This window comes from Coregonus clupeaformis, chromosome 28 (assembly GCF_020615455.1).
Source record: "Coregonus clupeaformis isolate EN_2021a chromosome 28, ASM2061545v1, whole genome shotgun sequence".
Lineage (NCBI taxonomy): Eukaryota > Metazoa > Chordata > Actinopteri > Salmoniformes > Salmonidae > Coregonus > Coregonus clupeaformis.
The window spans coordinates 25,354,916-25,373,156 of record NC_059219.1 but is presented as its reverse complement, the minus strand read 5'-3'; the positions used below and the strand labels follow the sequence as shown (position 1 = coordinate 25,373,156).

Here is an 18,241-nt window from a genome sequence, read left to right as displayed (position 1 = left end):
CCTACGGTGCATCTGAAATGGCACCCTGTTCCGCTATGTAGTGCACTACTTTGGACCAGGGCGGATAGGGCTCTGGTCAAAAGTAGTGCACCAAATAGGGTGCCCTTGTCAAAAGTAGTGTACTGGAAATGGGAATAGGGTTCCATTCCCAGGTCAAAAGTAGTGTGCTATGGGGAATAGGGTGTCATTTCAGATGCAGCCTATTGTTTAACTCTCTGGTTAACTGCCATTAAGGATGGATGAACTACTGCTAGAACTTAAAACAGATGATATGAAATGTAGGGGGTTGAAAGGTATGGAAGATTTTGAATGTGGAAACAAGTTTGTTTTACCTATTCATCATAAGGAATGAAATGTTGCTTGTTTCATTGGAAAATGTCAATGGTTTTTGCATCTAAACGTTTATATGTGTATGTTGTCACGTTTTGCTCTAACTCAGAGAGCAAACTTGAAGTTCAGTGTATAGCCTACACCCAGTAGTCAGTGGGCTTGGATAATCTATAGGAATGAAGTGTGTGTGTGTGTGTGTGTGTGTGTGTGTGTGTGTGTGTGTGTGTGTGTGTGTGTGTGTGTGTGTGTGTGTGTGTGTGTGTGTGTGATGTATTCTATTTCTCCCCTTCTGCGATGATGACAGCCTGTTGAGCTGTTGTGCGAAGTGGTCTACCCCATCTTGACAGATAAACTGTTCCATATGTTATCTGGAAGACGGAGGGAGCTTTTCAAGAGAACGTTCCAGATTTCCATGATCTAGTTTTTCATAACTTTCATCAAGTTTTTAGTTTCCAATTGTGTCTGTGTGTAGATATTTTGTTGTAATATGTAAATAGAGCTTGGCCTGACTGTAGATGTTTTGAGTTGATGGGTATAGAGACGCCAGATGAGAGCTTGGCCTGATTGTAGATGTTTTGGGTCGAGAGTTATGATAGAGACGCCAGACGAGAGCTTGACCTGACTGTAGATGTTTTGGGTCGAGAGTTATGATAGAGACGCCAGACAAGAGCTTGACCTGACTGTAGATGTTTTGGGTTGAGAGGTATAGAGACGCCAGACGAGAGCTTGACCTGATCAACTAGCATCATGGGGATTTGAAGCAAGGTGTGTTGGGTGCATTGCATGATGGGTGCGAGAGAGACCTTTAACTGTTTTCACTCTTTCATTTGCTGTGCAACTGTTTTTCAAATTTGTCAGGTTACTACTTTTGCTAGCTCAAATGTTAATGGGGTAAGGAGGAGAGGAGGAGAGGAGGAGGAGAGGAGGAGAGGAGGAGGAGAGGAGGAGGAGAAGAGGAGAAAAAAATCAAAACAAAAATTTAACAAATGACATGCTCATCCACTGAGACTCATGAATAGACTGACTGAATAGCAGGACGCAGTGTGGAAACCCTGGTGACTGGTGACTATAGGAAATAATATATGATATGATATAGTAGGACATTCTGGTAAATGTTGAAGCTACACGAAGAGCATGAAAGGCTGTCAAATGGTTTACTCTATAATATAATATTGCTAAATATTTTGTATTTTAAAATGAAAAAAATAAATGTTGGTTTCAGAATTTCACCTCAGACTGATTTATTCCTCATTTTTATTTCAGCCCTCATTTTTGATGGATTAATTTATATTCTATATTAAACATGAATACCTGTGTATTGTTTCAATAGATTCTAAATGTATACCTGGAGATATGCAAGGTTCTTTGTAACATGTTATTGTTTAATATGCAAAAGCAAGGCCTTGTCCAATGTACCTTGTTTAGAAATAGAAGGAATCGTGAGCATGCACCCTATAAAGTAAACTTGTATAATCTGTTAACTGTAACACGTCAACCTACTAGTCCAGGAACCCCTATTATATCTATTAAGCTGGCTTTACTTAATATCAGATCTCTCGCCAACAAATCATTCTTGGTAAATGACATTATAATATCCTACAACCTAGATTTTATGTTTCTCACTGACACATGGCTAACAGAAGACTGTAGTGCTGCAATTCTTAACGAGACAGCACCTGAAACATGTGGCTATATGAATACGTGTCGAAATGGTAGGAAAGGAGGAGGAGTGGCTGCCCTATTCAAAGATACATTCCAGTGCTAAGAAAATCCACTAGGTAATTGTATTTATTTTGAATACCTCTGTACCCCCAAAATTTTGTTTTTAACCATTTACAGACCTCCACGATATTCTGCAAATTTTATTGATGATTTTGCTGAACTACTCTCTGTTATATCAGTTGATTATAACTTGTTTATTATTACAGGGGATTTTAACATCCACATAGATAATTGTACAGACAATAATGCCAAATAACTTTTTGCACTACTTGACACTTTTGATCTCACTCAACATGTGAAAGAGCGCACACACACTCAAGGCCACATTTTAGAACTGGTTATCTCTAAAGGTCTCGATATTTCCTCTGTCATGGTTAAAGACATGGCCCTGTCTGATCATTTCTGTGTCTTTTTTGAATCACTTATCACCCAGAATGTTCCAGTAAACTCAGTTTCTGTTAAGAAAAGGTACATTAATGAGAGTACCAATGCTCAGTTTATGGAAGCCATAGCTATCTCTCCAATAATAAGTGCTGAGTCAGTTGATGTACTCCTGGATAATTTGAATGCCAAAATATTGAATGTCATGGATCGTGTTGCACCGGTAAAGGTAAAGAACACTATGAGCAAACAGAAAACACCATGGAGAACCACCATGATGGTGAAGCGCCCTGAAAAGAGAATGTAGGAAAGCGGAACGTAAGTGGAGGAAAACTAAACTTCAAATTCACTATGACATCTATAAACAAAGCCTTGGTAGCTTCAACAATGAGTTACGCAGGGCCAGACAGCAACATTTATCGGGAATGATCAACAAGAATATCAACAATACCCGCCCTCTATTTGTCATGGTCGACAAGCTTACAAACCCAATAAAGCAGATACCATCAGAACTCATGTCCACTGTGAAATGTAATGAATTTGCGTGTTTCTTTAGTGAAAAAATAATAAGTATAAGACGGACCATCAAAACTGCTCAGTCTAAAAAGGACTCTGTACCGTCACCACGACCACCAAGACATAACTTGGTTATTATGTCACATTTTAATACAATTGATCAAAAAATCCCTAGAAGAAACAGTTCGACATCTTAAAGCTTCCACTTGCTGTCTCGACACACTGCCATCAGACTTTTTAAAAACAATTTTTAACTCTATAACAATGGACTTACAGCATATAGTTAATAGCTCTCTGCAATCAGGCATTTTCCCAACGTCTCTAAAAACAGCTGCCATTAAGCCCCTATTAAAAAAGAGAACACTGGATGCATCTATAATGAACAACTATAGACCTGTATCAAATCTCCCTTTTATAGCCAAGATCATTGAGAAGGTTGTCTTCCGACCTCACCACAGTACTGAAACGGCCCTGATTAAAGTTTTAAATGATATACGGCTGAATACTGATTCTGATAAAGTAACAGTTCTGGTTCTATTAGATCTCAGTGCAGCATTTGACACTGTCGATCATGGAACACTTATAGATAGGCTGGAAAAGTGGGTAGGACTCTCCGGGACAGTCCTTGATTGGTTCAGATCTTATCCAGATGGCCGGAGTTAATCATGAATCTGATAGGGTGGCTATGACATGCGGAGTTCCACAGGGATCAGTTCTCGGACCGATTCTGTTTAATCTCTATATGCTACCTCTGGGCCAAATTTTACAGAACAACAACATTAACTACCGCAGCTATGCTGATGATACTCAAATATATATGGCTCTCGAACCGTATGACAACAGCTCAATAGACTCTCTGTGTCACTGTATAGAGCACATAAATATCTGAATGAACCAAAATTGTCTACAATTAAACCAAGATAAAACTGAGATTATTGTGTTTGGCAACAAAAATAAAAGAACAAGTATTAGTAAAGAGCTGGATTCTCGGGTCCTAAAACCAGCGATCAAGTGCGTAATCTTGGTGTTCTGATAGACTCAGACCTCACATTTAACAGTCATATCAAAGCGGTCACCAAAACAGCATTCTATCATCTAAAAAATATAGCCAGAATCAAAGGCTTGGTGTCCCAAGAAGATCAAGAGAAGCTCATCCATGCTTTTATCTCTAGTAGGGTTGACTACTGTAATGGCCTCTTAACAGGACTCCCTAAAAAGACTGTAAAAAAGCTGCAGCTCATTCAGAATGCAGCTGCTAGAATGTTAACCAGGACCAAGAGAACGGAGCACATCACTCCGGACGTTAACCAGGACCAAGAGAACGGAGCACATCACTCCGGACGTTAACCAGGACCAAGAGAACGGAGCACATCACTCCGGTTCTTAAATCTTTACATTGGCTTCCAGTCAGTTACAGAATTGATTTCAAAGTGGTGCTTTCAGTTTATAAATCTTTGAATGGTTTAGGACCCGAGTACATGTCTGATATGTTTGCAGAATATAAACCGAGCAGGGCTCTTAGATCCATGAACACAGGTCAGCTAGTAGAGCCCAGAGCCCAAACTAAACATGGAGAAGCTGCGTTTAGCACTGATGCTGTACACAACTGGAATAAACTACCAGAAGATCTTAGATGTGCCCCAAACGTATCCATTTTTAAATCCAGGTTAAAAACACTTCTCTTTTCACGTGCCTACGACTGAGCACTTAAACTTAACCACACTGTTTAGCCTTATAGCTTCCTATGTTTTTATCCCATTTTTAAATTTTAATTTTTAATCTTTATATGTTTTTTTTGTTTTTTTAATTGTATTTTTATTATTGTGATGTTTTCATTATTTTTGATAAATATCTTTGTAAAGCACATTGAATTGCTTCGATGTATGAATTGTGCTATATAAATAAACTTGCTTGCTTGCTTGTTTGGAGACTGAATGGCACGGCTGTTTATCCAGTGACGTACTAGACTGCTTTGCCCCCTAGTGACTCAAATATATAGAGGGAGATTTGTTTTGATCTAATCCTGCTGTATATAACTGCTCTTTCTCTCTGTTTCTCTCCCCCTGATTAACCACACTGGGGATTACAGCATCTAGATTTGGGGATTGAGATTGTGTGTGTGTGAGAGAGAGAGAGGGAGAGAGAGCATCAACAAGCTAAAGCTCAACAGAGCTCCCATCACCCCTCCCCCCACCTCTACCACCTCTCTCCTCCCATCACCCTCCACCCACCTCTACCACCTCTCTCCTCCCATCACCCCTCCCTCTACCACCTCTCTCCTCCCATCACCCCCTCCCCCCACCTCTACCACCTCTCTCCTCCCATCACCCCTCCCCCTACCTCTACCACCTCTCTCCTCCCATCACCCCCTCCACCCACCTCTACCACCTCTCTCCTCCCATCACCCCTCCACCCACCTCTACCACCTCTCTCCTCTCATCACCCCTCCCCCTACCTCTACCACCTCTCTCCTCCCATCACCCCTCCCCCCACCTCTACCACCTCTCTCCTCCCATCACCCCTCCCTCTACCACCTCTCTCCTCCCATCACCCCTCCCCTACCTCTACCACCTCTCTCCTCCCATCACCCCTCCACCCACCTCTACCACCTCTCTCCTCCCATCACCCCTCCACCCACCTCTACCACCTCTCTCCTCCCATCACCCCTCCACCCACCTCTACCACCTCTCTCCTCCCATCACCCCCCACCTCTACCACCTCTCTCCTCCCATCACCCCTCCCCCCACCTCTACCACCTCTCTCCTCCCATCACCCCTCCCCCCACCTCTACCACCTCTCTCCTCCCATCACCCCTCCCCCTACCTCTACCACCTCTCTCCTCCCATCACCCCCACCTCTACCACCTCTCTCCTCCCATCACCCCCTCCCCCTACCTCTACCACCTCTCTCCTCCCATCACCCCTCCACCCACCTCTACCACCTCTCTCCTCCCATCACCCCCCACCTCTACCACCTCTCTCCTCCCATCACCCCTCCCCCTACCTCTACCACCTCTCTCCTCCCATCACCCCTCCCCCCACCTCTACCACCTCTCTCCTCCCATCACCCCTCCACCCACCTCTACCACCTCTCTCCTCCCATCACCCCCACCTCTACCACCTCTCTCCTCCCATCACCCCTCCCCCCACCTCTACCACCTCTCTCCTCCCATCACCCCCCCCCCCACCTCTACCACCTCTCTCCTCCCATCACCCCTCCACCCACCTCTACCACCTCTCTCCTCCCATCACCCCTCCACCCACCTCTACCACCTCTCTCCTCCCATCACCCCTCCACCCACCTCTACCACCTCTCTCCTCCCATCACCCCCACCTCTACCACCTCTCTCCTCCCATCACCCCTCCCCCCCCACCTCTACCACCTCTCTCCTCCCATCACCCCTCCCCCCACCTCTACCACCTCTCTCCTCCCATCACCCCTCCCCCTACCTCTACCACCTCTCTCCTCCCATCACCCCCCCACCTCTACCACCTCTCTCCTCCCATCACCCCTCCCCCCACCTCTACCACCTCTCTCCTCCCATCACCCCTCCACCCACCTCTACCACCTCTCTCCTCCCATCACCCCCACCTCTACCACCTCTCTCCTCCCATCACCCCTCCCCCCTACCTCTACCACCTCTCTCCTCCCATCACCCCTCCACCCACCTCTACCACCTCTCTCCTCCCATCACCCCTCCACCCACCTTCCACATATGTTTCTGGACATACTCTTTGTTCAATTAAAGCGCCTGCTGTTGTTGTTTTAAAACATGGGTATCATGCTCTGTTTCATAAAGTTAACCTTTTGTTATTAATGCATCATTTAAAAAACATGGCACATGGCAGCATATTGGGACAGTAAATGTACACTTTCTATCAACATAATTATGATTATTCAAGTGTGCCCAGAGAACATTTTTAAGATCTTTACAAATAAATAATTTCCCAAATTGTAGGCTACTGATCATGTTAGCCTACAGCAGAAAGCTGATGTGATTACTTTGTCGGCTTTGCATTGCAGGCACAGATGCCGCCGCCGGTGCGCAATGCTGGCATCCTCCCTGCATCCGCCTCATCCAATTGCGATCAGATATGCGCTTCCTCGTGCTTCCAACGATCACCGCCAGTCATAGGCTCTCCTCCAATAGAAAAGTTGAGACGCACGCGCCGCTCCTCGCGCTTGGTTGTGGGACAATGCGGTTTTGATCCAGGTGTTCATGCTATGCGGAGAATTTGAAATACCGTTTCATTCTATTTCACAGGTAAGGCCGACATGGCATGGGCATAATGCATGTAGAATAGGGTCTCTAGATTTAGTCGGTATTAGGGGATTGCAATGGGGGATTTTAAAACGGACTAGGACAGGGATATAACTGCAATGCTTCGGAGTCTGCTACCGCAATGCAGAATAGTCAGTTGCCAGTGCTGGTCTGGTACTGCAGTTCCATACTCATCATGGTCGAAGTGAGGTGCGTGTGAGGGTAATGTGCAGTCACTTTTTGACCAGTGAACGCCTTCATTTCCCCCCGGGATATTTACACGTCTGCACTTTTCATTTCTGAAAAATGAATGTGAACAAGTTACTTTTGTGAAAGTAGCATCTCATTTTGGGAGGGGACCCTGCAGCTTGGCATTGAGGAGAGGCAAGGTGAAATTGAAGGAGGATGCGTCAAGGGCGCATTGGGCAGGGCTGTCCTGTAACCCGTTATTTGCCTAAACTTCTGCAATATGTAATGTTCATATATGTAACTGTCCTATGGTGGGCGAGCTTGGGGCGTACCCTATAGGCTTTCCTTCATTGATGTAGCATAGCACACCACTAAACTCTGGCAATAATGGTTGTTGTCAATTCAGTTCCTCGTAAACAGATAGGAGAACAATCAGTAGACTGCCATGCACAATATTATAACCCCAGCTGTTATGGGATGTTTATAGCTTTCATTCAATATTATTGTTGTTTGAGAAACAAGCATTTAATTATTTAAGATATTTTATATTGGGGGAAAGGACATTTTGGTGATTACTTTTCATGCACTTCAGGCCTATATATTTCTCTGGAAGTCAGAATACAAATCTGAAAAGAAATGAAGCAGAAATTTATTGAGTTTTAATTTCACAATTCAAGGTACCATGGTGGAAGGATTCTGCTGGGATTTCAGTATTATTACTGTGGTGTTTCTCTGCATTCAGCCAGGACAAACAGACACACGGTCAGTCAGTGGGCCAGGCAGATAGTTTAATACTAGGCTGACCTAAATACGGATGTCCCGTTGAACAGATTACAGAATGACAGAGAAAACCCACTCTCAGGACTTGATCAGAGATAGTAGCCTAGAGTAGAAGAAGCTTACAGTCTTGTCTTCATCATGTTCACTATGCCTCTGGATCCACTAGACCAATATCAGTTTAGCAGGTTGGTGCTCTGAGGAAGATTTCTATTCTATTGAATTCATTTCCATTCTATTATTTTCCATTCCATTCTATTCTATTGCATTGCATTGCATTGCATTGCATTCTATTGCATTCCATTCTATTCTATTCTATTGCATTCTATTCTATCAATCAATCAATCAATCAATTTTATTTTATATAGCCCTTCTTACATCAGCTAATATCTCGAAGTGCTGTACAGAAACCCAGCCTAAAACCCCAAACAGCTAGTAATGCAGGTGTAGAAGCACGGTGGCTAGGAAAAACTCCCTAGAAAGGCGAAAACCTAGGAAGAAACCTAGAGAGGAACCAGGCTATGAGGGGTGGCCAGTCCTCTTCTGGCTGTGCCGGGTGAAGATTATAACAGAACCATGCCAAGATGTTCAAAAATGTTCATAAGTGACAAGCATGGTCAAATAATAATCAGGAATAAATCTCAGTTGGCTTTTCATAGCCGATCATTAAGAGTTGAAAACAGCAGGTCTGGGACAGGTAGGGGTTCCATAACCGCAGGCAGAACAGTTGAAACTGGAATAGCAGCAAGGCCAGGCGGACTGGGGACAGCAAGGAGTCACCACGGCCGGTAGTCCCGACGTATGGTCCTAGGGCTCAGGTCTCTCAGTTGGCTTTTCATGGCCGATCATTAAGAGTTGAAAACAGCAGGTCTGGGACAGGTAGGGGTTTCGTAACCGCAGGCAGAACAGTTGAAACTGGAATAGCAGCAAGGCCAGGCGGACTGGGGACAGCAAGGTGTCATCATGCCCGGTAGTCCTGACGTATGGTCCTAGGGCTCAGGTTCTCAGAGAGAAAGAGAGAACGAGAGAATTAGAGAGAGCATACTTAAATTCACACAGGACACTGGATAAGACAGGAGAAGTACTCCAGGTATAACCAACTAACCCCAGCCCCCCGACACATAAACTACTGCAGCATAAATACTGGAGGCTGAGACAGGAGCGGTCCGGAGACACTGTGGCCCCATCCGAAGAAACCCCGGACAGGGCCAAACAGGAAGGATATAACCCCACCCACTCTGCCAAAGCACAGCCCCCGCACCACTAGAGGGATATCCTCAACCACCAACTTACAATCCTGAGACAAGGCCGAGTATAGCCCACAGAGGTCTCCACCACAGCACAAACCAAGGGGGGCGCCAACCCAGACAGGAAGATCACGTCAGTAACTCAACCCACTCAAGTGACGCACCCCTCCCAGGGACGGCATGAAAGAGCACCAGCAAGCCAGTGACTCAGCCCCTGCAACAGGGTTAGAGGCAGAGAACCCCAGTGGAGAGGGGAACCGGCCCGGCAGAGACAGCAAGGGCTGTTCGTTGCTCCAGAGCCTTTCCGTTCACCTTCACACTCCTGGGCCAGACTACACTCAATCATATGACCTACTGAAGAGATAAGTCTTCAGTAAAGACTTAAAGGTTGAGACCGAGTCTGCGTCTCTCACATGGGTAGGCAGACTGTTCCATAAAAATGGAGATCTATAGGAGAAAGCCCTGCCTCCCGCTGTTTGCTTAGAAATTCTAGGGACAATTAGGAGGCCTGCGTCTTGTGACCGTAGCGTACGTATTGGTATGTACGGCAGGACCAACTCGGAAAGATAGGTAGGAGCAAGCCCATGTAACGCTTTATAGGTTAACAGTAAAACCTTGAAATCAGCCCTTGCCTTAACAGGAAGCCAGTGTAGGGAAGCTAGCACTGGAGTAATATGATCAAATTTCTTGGTTCTAGTCAGGATTCTAGCAGCCGTATTTAGCACTAACTGAAGTTTATTTAGTGCTTTATCCGGGTAGCCGGAAAATAGAGCATTGCAGTAGTCTAACCTAGAAGTAACAAATGCATGGATTAATTTTTTCTGCATCATTTTTGGACAGAAAATTTCTGATTTTTGCAATGTTACGTAGATGGAAAAAAGCTGTCCTTGAAACAGTCTTGATATGTTCGTCAAAAGAGAGATCAGGGTCAAGAGTAACGCCGAGGTCCTTCACAGTTTTATTTGAGACGACTTTACAACCATCAAGATGAATTGTCAGATTTAACAGAAGATCTCTTTGTTTCTTGGGACCTAGAACAAGCATCTCTGTTTTGTCCGAGTTTAAAAGTAAAAAGTTTTCAGCCATCCACTTCCTTATGTCTGAAACACAGGCTTCTAGCGAGGGCAATTTTGGGGCTTCACCATGTTTCATTGAAATGTACAGCTGTGTGTCATCCGCATAGCAGTGAAAGTTAACATTATGTTTTCGAATAACATCCCCAAGAGGTAAAATATATAGTGAAAACAATAGTGGTCCTAAAACGGAACCTTGAGGAACACCGAAATGTACAGTTGATTTGTCGGAGGACAGACCATTCACAGAGACAAACTGATATCTTTCCGACAGGTAAGATCTAAACCAGGCCAGAACTTGTCCGTGTAGACCAATTTGGGTTTCCAGTCTCTCCAAAAGAATGTGGTGATCGATGGGGTCAAAGGCAGCACTAAGGTCTAGTAGCACGAGGACAGATGCAGAGCCTCGGTCTGACGCCATTAAAAGGTCATTTACCACCTTCACAAGTGCAGTCTCAGTGCTATGATGGGGTCTAAAACCAGACTGAAGCATTTCGTATACATTGTTTGTCTTCAGAAAGGCAGTGAGTTGCTGCGCAACAGCTTTTTCTAAAATTTTTGAGAGGAATGGAAGATTCGATATAGGCCGATAGTTTTTTATATTTTCCGGGTCAAGGTTTGGCTTTTTCAAGAGAGGCTTTATCACTGCCACTTTTAGTGAGTTTGGTACACATCCGGTGGATAGAGAGCTGTTTATTATGTTCAACATAGGAGGGCCAAGCACAGGAAGCAGCTCCTTCAGCAGTTTAGTAGGAATAGGATCCAGTATGCAGCTTGAAGGTTTAGAGGCCATGATTATTTTCATCATTGTGTCAAGAGATATAGTACTAAAACACTTAAGTGTCTCTCCCGATCCCAGGCCCTCACGGGGGCTGTGCAGATCCAGGACAGCTAAGCCCTGGAGGAATACGCAGATTCAAAGAGGAGTCCGTAATTTGCTTTCTAATGGTCATGATCTTTTCCTCAAAGAAGTTCATGAATTTATTACTGCTGAAGTGAAAGCCATCCTCTCTTGGGGAATGCTGCTTTTAGTTAGCTTTGCAACAGTATCAAAAAGAAATTTTGGATTATTCGTATTTTCCTCGATTAAGTTGGAAAAGTAGGATGATCGAGCAGCAGTGAGGGCTCTTCGGTACTGCACGGTACTGTCTTTCCAAGCTAGTCGGAAGACTTCCAGTTTGGTGTGGCGCCATTTCCGTTCCAATTTCCTGGAAGCTTGCTTCAAAGCTCGGGTATTTTCTGTATACCAGGGAGCTAGTTTCTTATGACAAATGTTTTTCGTTTTTAGGGGTGCAACTGCATCTAGGGTATTGCGCAAGGTTAAATTGAGTTCCTCAGTTAAGTGGTTAACTGATTTTTGTCCTCTGACGTCCTTGGGTAGGCAGAAGGAGTCTGGAAGGGCATCAAGGAATTTTTGTGTTGTCTGAGAATTTATAGCACGACTTTTGATGCTCCTTGGTTGGGGTCTGAGCAGATTATTTGTTGCGATTGCAAACGTAATAAAATGGTGGTCCGATAGTCCAGGATTTTGTGGAAAAACATTAAGATCTACAACATTTATTCCATGGGACAAAACTAGGTCCAGAGTATGACTGTGGCAGTGAGTAGGTCCAGAGACATGTTGGACAAAACCCACTGAGTCGATGATGGCTCCGAAAGACTTTTGGAGTGGGTCTGTGGACTTCTCCATGTGAATATTAAAATCACCAAAAATTAGAATATGATCTGCTATGACTACAAGGTCTGATAGGAATTCAGGAAACTCAGAGAGGAACGCTGTATATGGCCCAGGAGGCCTGTAAACAGTAGCTATAAAAAGTGATTGAGTAGGCTGCATAGATTTCATGACTAGAAGCTCAAAAGATGAAAACGCCATTTTTTTTTTTGTAAATTGAAATTTGCTATCGTAAATGTTAGCAACACCTCCGCCCTTGCGGGATGCACGGGGAATATGGTCACTAGTGTAACCAGGAGGTGAGGCCTCATTTAATTCATCAGGCTTAAGCCATGTTTCAGTCAGGCCAATCACATCAAGATTATGATCAGTGATTAGTTCATTGACTATGACTGCCTTCTATGTGGATTATAGAGGAGGGACTTCATCTGTGAGTTTATGACACATTAGATTAGGAGGATAAAACAGTCTCCAAGCAGCCTCATAAATTGGATTTGCAAAGTACAGTAGTTGTTGATAAGTGAGATTATGCAGTGGTCAAGTGTCAGGGCTGGGGCTCACATACTGCTGGGCTACAGTACAAAAGCTGTTGTCTAAGTCTTTATGAATCACTGAGTCATCCCTAGAGCTCCTGTTAGCCTAGCAGGCAGCACATGCTAATATTGTTGAGTCAGCCAGCCAGAGGAGGGTGTGAGGAGGAATGCAGCAGCAGCAGCAGCAGGGTATCAGATGCTACATGCTGGAGGCTGCCCAGCTGGACATGCCTGAGTTATTCCTCATTTATACCGAAATGCACCCTCCTCTGTTAGTTGAGTCATCACCCATCACCTCTTTCGTAATCCCACCCCTCTCTCTCTCTCTCTCTCTCTCTCTCTCTCTCTCTCTCTCTCTCTCTCTCTCTCTCTCTCTCTCTCTCTCTCTCTCTCTCTCTCTCTCTCTCTCTCTCTCTCTCTCTCTCTCTCTCTCTCTGTATATATACACTACCGTTCAGAAGTTTGGGGTCACTTAGAAATGTCCTTATTTTCGAAAGAAAAGCAATTTCTTTGTCTATTAAAATAACATCAAATTGATCAGAAATACAGTGTAGACATTGTTAATGTTGTAAATGGCTATTGTAGCTGGAACCAGCTGATTTCTAGTGGAATATCTACATAGGCGTCTCACAGGTCCTCATCTGGCAGTTTCATTAAATAGTTCCTGCAAAACACCAGTCTCAACGTCAACAGTGAAGAGGCGACTCCGGGATGCTGACATTCTAGGCAGAGTTGCAAAGAAAAGCCATATCTCAGACAGCCCATCTTAATCTTTTATTTTTATTGGCCAGTCTGATATATGAAGCTGCCAGTTGAGGACCTGTGAGGCGTCTGTTTCTCAAACTAGACACTCTAATGTATTTGTCCTCTTGCTCAGTTGTGCACCGGGGCCTCCCACTCTTTTTTCTATTCTGGTTAGCGCCAGTTTGCGCTGTTCTGTGAAGGGAGTAGTACACAGCGTTGTTACGAGATCTTCAGTTTCTTGGCAATTTCTCACATGGAATAGCCTTAACTTCTCAGAACAAGAATAGACTGACGAGTTTCAGAAGAAAGTTATTTGTTTCTGGCCATTTTGAGCCTGTAATCGAACCCACAATTGCTGATGCTCCACATACTCAACTAGTCTCAAGAAGGCCCGTTTTATTACTTCTTTAATCAGCACAACAGTTTTCAGCTGTGCTAACATAATTGCAAAAGGGTTTTCTAATGATTAATTAGCCTTTTAAAATGATAAACTTGGATTAGCAAACACAACGTGCCATTGGAACACAGGACTGATGGTTGCTGATAATGGGCCTCTGCACGCCTATGTAGATATTCCATTAATAATCAGCCGTTTCCAGCTACAATAGCCATTTACAACATTAACAATGTCTACACTGTATTTCTGATCAATTTGATGTTATTTTAATGGGGAAAAAATGCTTTTCTTTCGAAAACAAGGACATTTCTAAGTAACCCCAAACGTTTGAACGGTAGTGTATATACTGAACAAAAATATAAACGCAACAATTTCAAAGATTTTACTGAGTTACAATTCATATAAGGAAATCTGTCAATTGAAATAAATTCATTTGGCCCTAATCTATGGATTTCACATTACTGGGAATACAGATATGCATATGTTGGTCACAGATACCTTACAAAAAAGGTAGGGGTGTGGATCAGAAAACCAGTCAGTATCTGGTGTGACCACCATTTGCCTCATGCAGTGCAACACATCTCCTTCGCATAGAGTTGATCAGGCTGTTGATTGTGGCCTGTGGAATGTTGTCCCACTCCTCTTTAATGGCTGTGAGAAGTTGCTGGATATTGGTGGGAACTGAAACACGCTGTCATACACGTCGATCAAGAGCATCCCAAACATGCTCAATGGGTGACATGTCTGGTGAGTATGCAAGCCATGGAAGAACTGGGACATTTTCAGCTTCCAGGATTTGTGTACAGATCCTTGCGACATGCGGCTGTGCATTATCATGCTAAAACATGAGGTGATGGCGGCGGATGAATGGCACGACAATTGGCCTCAAGATCTCATCATGGTATCTCTGTGCATTCAAATTGCCATCGATAAAATGCAATTGTGTTTGTTGTCCGTAGCTTATGCCTGCCCATACCATAACCCCACCACCACCATGGGGCACTCTGTTCACAACATTGACATCAGCAAACCGCTCGCCCATACGACCCCATACACGTGGTCTTTGGTTGTGAGGATGGTTGGACATACTGCCAAAATGTTGGAGGCGGCTTATGGTAGAGAAATGAACATGAAATTCTCTGGCAACAGCTCTGGTTGCCATTCCTGTAATCAGCATGCCAATTGCACACTCCCTCAAAACTTGAGACATCAGTGGCATTGTGTTGTGTGACAAAACTTCACATTTTAGAGTGGCCTTTTATTGTCCCCAGCACAAGGTGCACCTGTGTAATGATCATGCTGTTTAATCAGCTTCTTGATATGCCACACCTGTCAGGTGGATGGATTATCTTGGCAAGGATAAATGCTCACTAAGAGGGATGGAAACAAATTTGTACACAACATTTGAGAGAAATAAGCTTTTTGTGAGTATGGAACATTTCTGGGCTCTTTTATTTTAGCTCATGAAACATGGGACCAACACTTTACATGTTGTGGTTATATTTTTGTTCATTGTAGATAGTACCTCTCTCTCTCATCTCTCTCTCCTCTCTCTGTGGGCTCAGACAGATGGCAGATGCAGGTGAATCAGAAGCACGTGGGTGGGCACTTCCTCTCCCTCTCTCTGCCTTCTTTCTCTCCCTCGTCTCTGCCTCATCTCTCCTCTCCTTCTCTCCCCCTCTCTCTCTTTCCCTCTGTATCCTCTCTCTCTCCTCGCTCTCTGTCTCTGAGGTCACAGTCTGACTCTGAAGGGCTCTGGGACTGCATGGTGACTTTAGGACAGGCCGGGTTCAGTATAGTAGCTGGACAGACAGGGTTCAGTATAGTAGCTGGACAGACAGGGTTCAGTATAGTAGCTGGGCAGACAGGGTTCAGTATAGTAGCTGGGACAGACAGGGTTCAGTATAGTAGCTGGACAGACAGGGTTCAGTATAGTAGCTGGACAGACAGGGTTCAGTATAGTAGCTGGACAGACAGGGTTCAGCATAGTAGCTGGACAGACGGGGTTCAGTATAGTAGCTGGACAGACGGGGTTCAGTATAGTAGCTGGACAGGCCGGGTTCAGTATAGTAGCTGGACAGACAGGGTTCAGCATAGTAGCTGGACAGGCCGGGTTCAGTATAGTAGCTGGACAGGCCGGGTTCAGTATAGTAGCTGGGACAGACAGGGTTCAGTATAGTAGCTGGACAGACAGGGTTCAGTATAGTAGCTGGACAGACAGGGTTCAGTATAGTAGCTGGACAGACAGGGTTCAGTATAGTAGCTGGACAGACGGGGTTCAGTATAGACAGACAGGGTTCAGTATAGTAGCTGGACAGACAGGGTTCAGTATAGTAGCTGGACAGACATGGTTCAATATAGTAGCTGGGACAGACAGGGTTCAGTATAGTAGCTGGACAGACAGGGTTCAGTATAGTAGCTGGACAGACAGGGTTCAGTATAGTAGCTGGACAGACGGGGTTCAGTATAGACAGACAGGGTTCAGTATAGTAGCTGGACAGACAGGGTTCAGTATAGTAGCTGGACAGACAGGGTTCAGTATAGTAGCTGGACAGACGTGGTTCAGTATAGACAGACAGGGTTCAGTATAGTAGCTGGACAGACGGGGTTCAGTATAGACAGACAGGGTTCAGTATAGTAGCTGGACAGACAGGGTTAAGTATAGACAGACAGGGTTCAGTATAGTAGCTGGACAGACAGGGTTCAGTATAGTAGCTGGACAGACAGGGTTCAGTATAGTAGCTGGACAGACAGAGTTCAGTATAGACAGACAGGGTTCAGTATAGTAGCTGGACAGACAGAGTTCAGTATAGACAGACAGGGTTCAGTATAGTAGCTGGACAGACAGGGTTCAGTATAGTAGCTGGACAGACAGGGTTCAGTATAGTAGCTGGGACAGACAGGGTTCAGTATAGTAGCTGGACAGACATGGTTCAGTATAGTAGCTGGACAGACAGGGTTCAGTATAGACAGACATGATTCAGTATAGTAGCTGGACAGACAGGGTTCAGTATAGTAGCTGGACAGACAGGGTTCAGTATAGTAGCTGAGACAGACAGGGTTCAGTATAGTAGCTGGACAGACAGGGTTCAGTATAGTAGCTGGACAGACGGGATTCAGTATAGACAGACAGGGTTCAGTATAGTAGCTGGACAGACAGGGTTCAGTATAGTAGCTGCACAGACAGGGTTCAGTATAGACAGACAGGGTTCAGTATAGTAGCTGGACAGACAGGGTTCAGTATAGTAGCTGGACAGACAGGGTTCAGTATAGTAGCTGGACAGATAGGGTTCAGTATAGTAGCTGGACAGACAGGGTTCAGTATAGTAGCTGGACAGACGTGGTTCAGTATAGACAGACAGGGTTCAGTATAGTAGCTGGACAGACGGGGTTCAGTATAGACAGACAGGGTTCAGTATAGTAGCTGGACAGACAGGGTTAAGTATAGACAGACAGGGTTCAGTATAGTAGCTGGACAGACAGGGTTCAGTATAGTAGCTGGACAGACAGGGTTCAGTATAGTAGCTGGACAGACAGAGTTCAGTATAGACAGACAGGGTTCAGTATAGTAGCTGGACAGACAGAGTTCAGTATAGACAGACAGGGTTCAGTATAGTAGCTGGACAGACAGGGTTCAGTATAGTAGCTGGACAGACAGGGTTCAGTATAGTAGCTGGGACAGACAGGGTTCAGTATAGTAGCTGGACAGACATGGTTCAGTATAGTAGCTGGACAGACAGGGTTCAGTATAGACAGACATGATTCAGTATAGTAGCTGGACAGACAGGGTTCAGTATAGTAGCTGGACAGACAGGGTTCAGTATAGTAGCTGAGACAGACAGGGTTCAGTATAGTAGCTGGACAGACAGGGTTCAGTATAGTAGCTGGACAGACGGGATTCAGTATAGACAGACAGGGTTCAGTATAGTAGCTGGACAGACAGGGTTCAGTATAGTAGCTGCACAGACAGGGTTCAGTATAGACAGACAGGGTTCAGTATAGTAGCTGGACAGACAGGGTTCAGTATAGTAGCTGGACAGACAGGGTTCAGTATAGTAGCTGGACAGATAGGGTTCAGTATAGTAGCTGGACAGACAGGGTTCAATATAGACAGACAGGGTTCAGTATAGTAGCTGGGACATTTAACATTTTAGTCATTTAGCAGACGCTCTTATCCAGAGCGACTTACAGGAGCAATTAGGATTAAGTGCCTTGCTCAAGGGTACATGGACAGATTTTTCACCTAGTCGGCTCGGAGAGTCGAACCAACACTCTTAAATGCTAGGCTACCTGCTGGGACAGACAGGGAAGCTGAGGCCAGTACTGTGGAAAGGCTTGGGGGATCTCTAGGATTCTCTGCAGATATAGGGTGTCAGAGGTGTGTTAAGGACACTAA

General features: G+C 44.7%; 1 protein-coding gene and 1 long non-coding RNA gene across 2 annotated transcripts in view; one reads left to right on the top strand and one right to left on the bottom strand.

The window, feature by feature from the left end:
• Positions 1–560: 560 nt before the first annotated feature.
• On the bottom strand, positions 561–4,238 carry LOC123482111. The gene is made up of 2 exons (XR_006657544.1): positions 1,062–4,238; positions 561–948 (listed from the first exon to the last, which is right to left on the bottom strand). It is a non-coding gene; the product is annotated as an uncharacterized LOC123482111 (long non-coding RNA).
• A 2,835-nt stretch (positions 4,239–7,073) lies between these two features.
• LOC121559114 (contactin-1a) overlaps positions 7,074–18,241 on the top strand; it is a 33,247-nt gene continuing 22,079 nt past the window's right edge. Inside the window, exon 1 of the mRNA XM_041872424.2 lies at positions 7,074–7,213. The gene's annotated coding sequence lies outside the window, so the exon portion shown is untranslated. The remainder of the gene's footprint in view (positions 7,214–18,241) is intronic.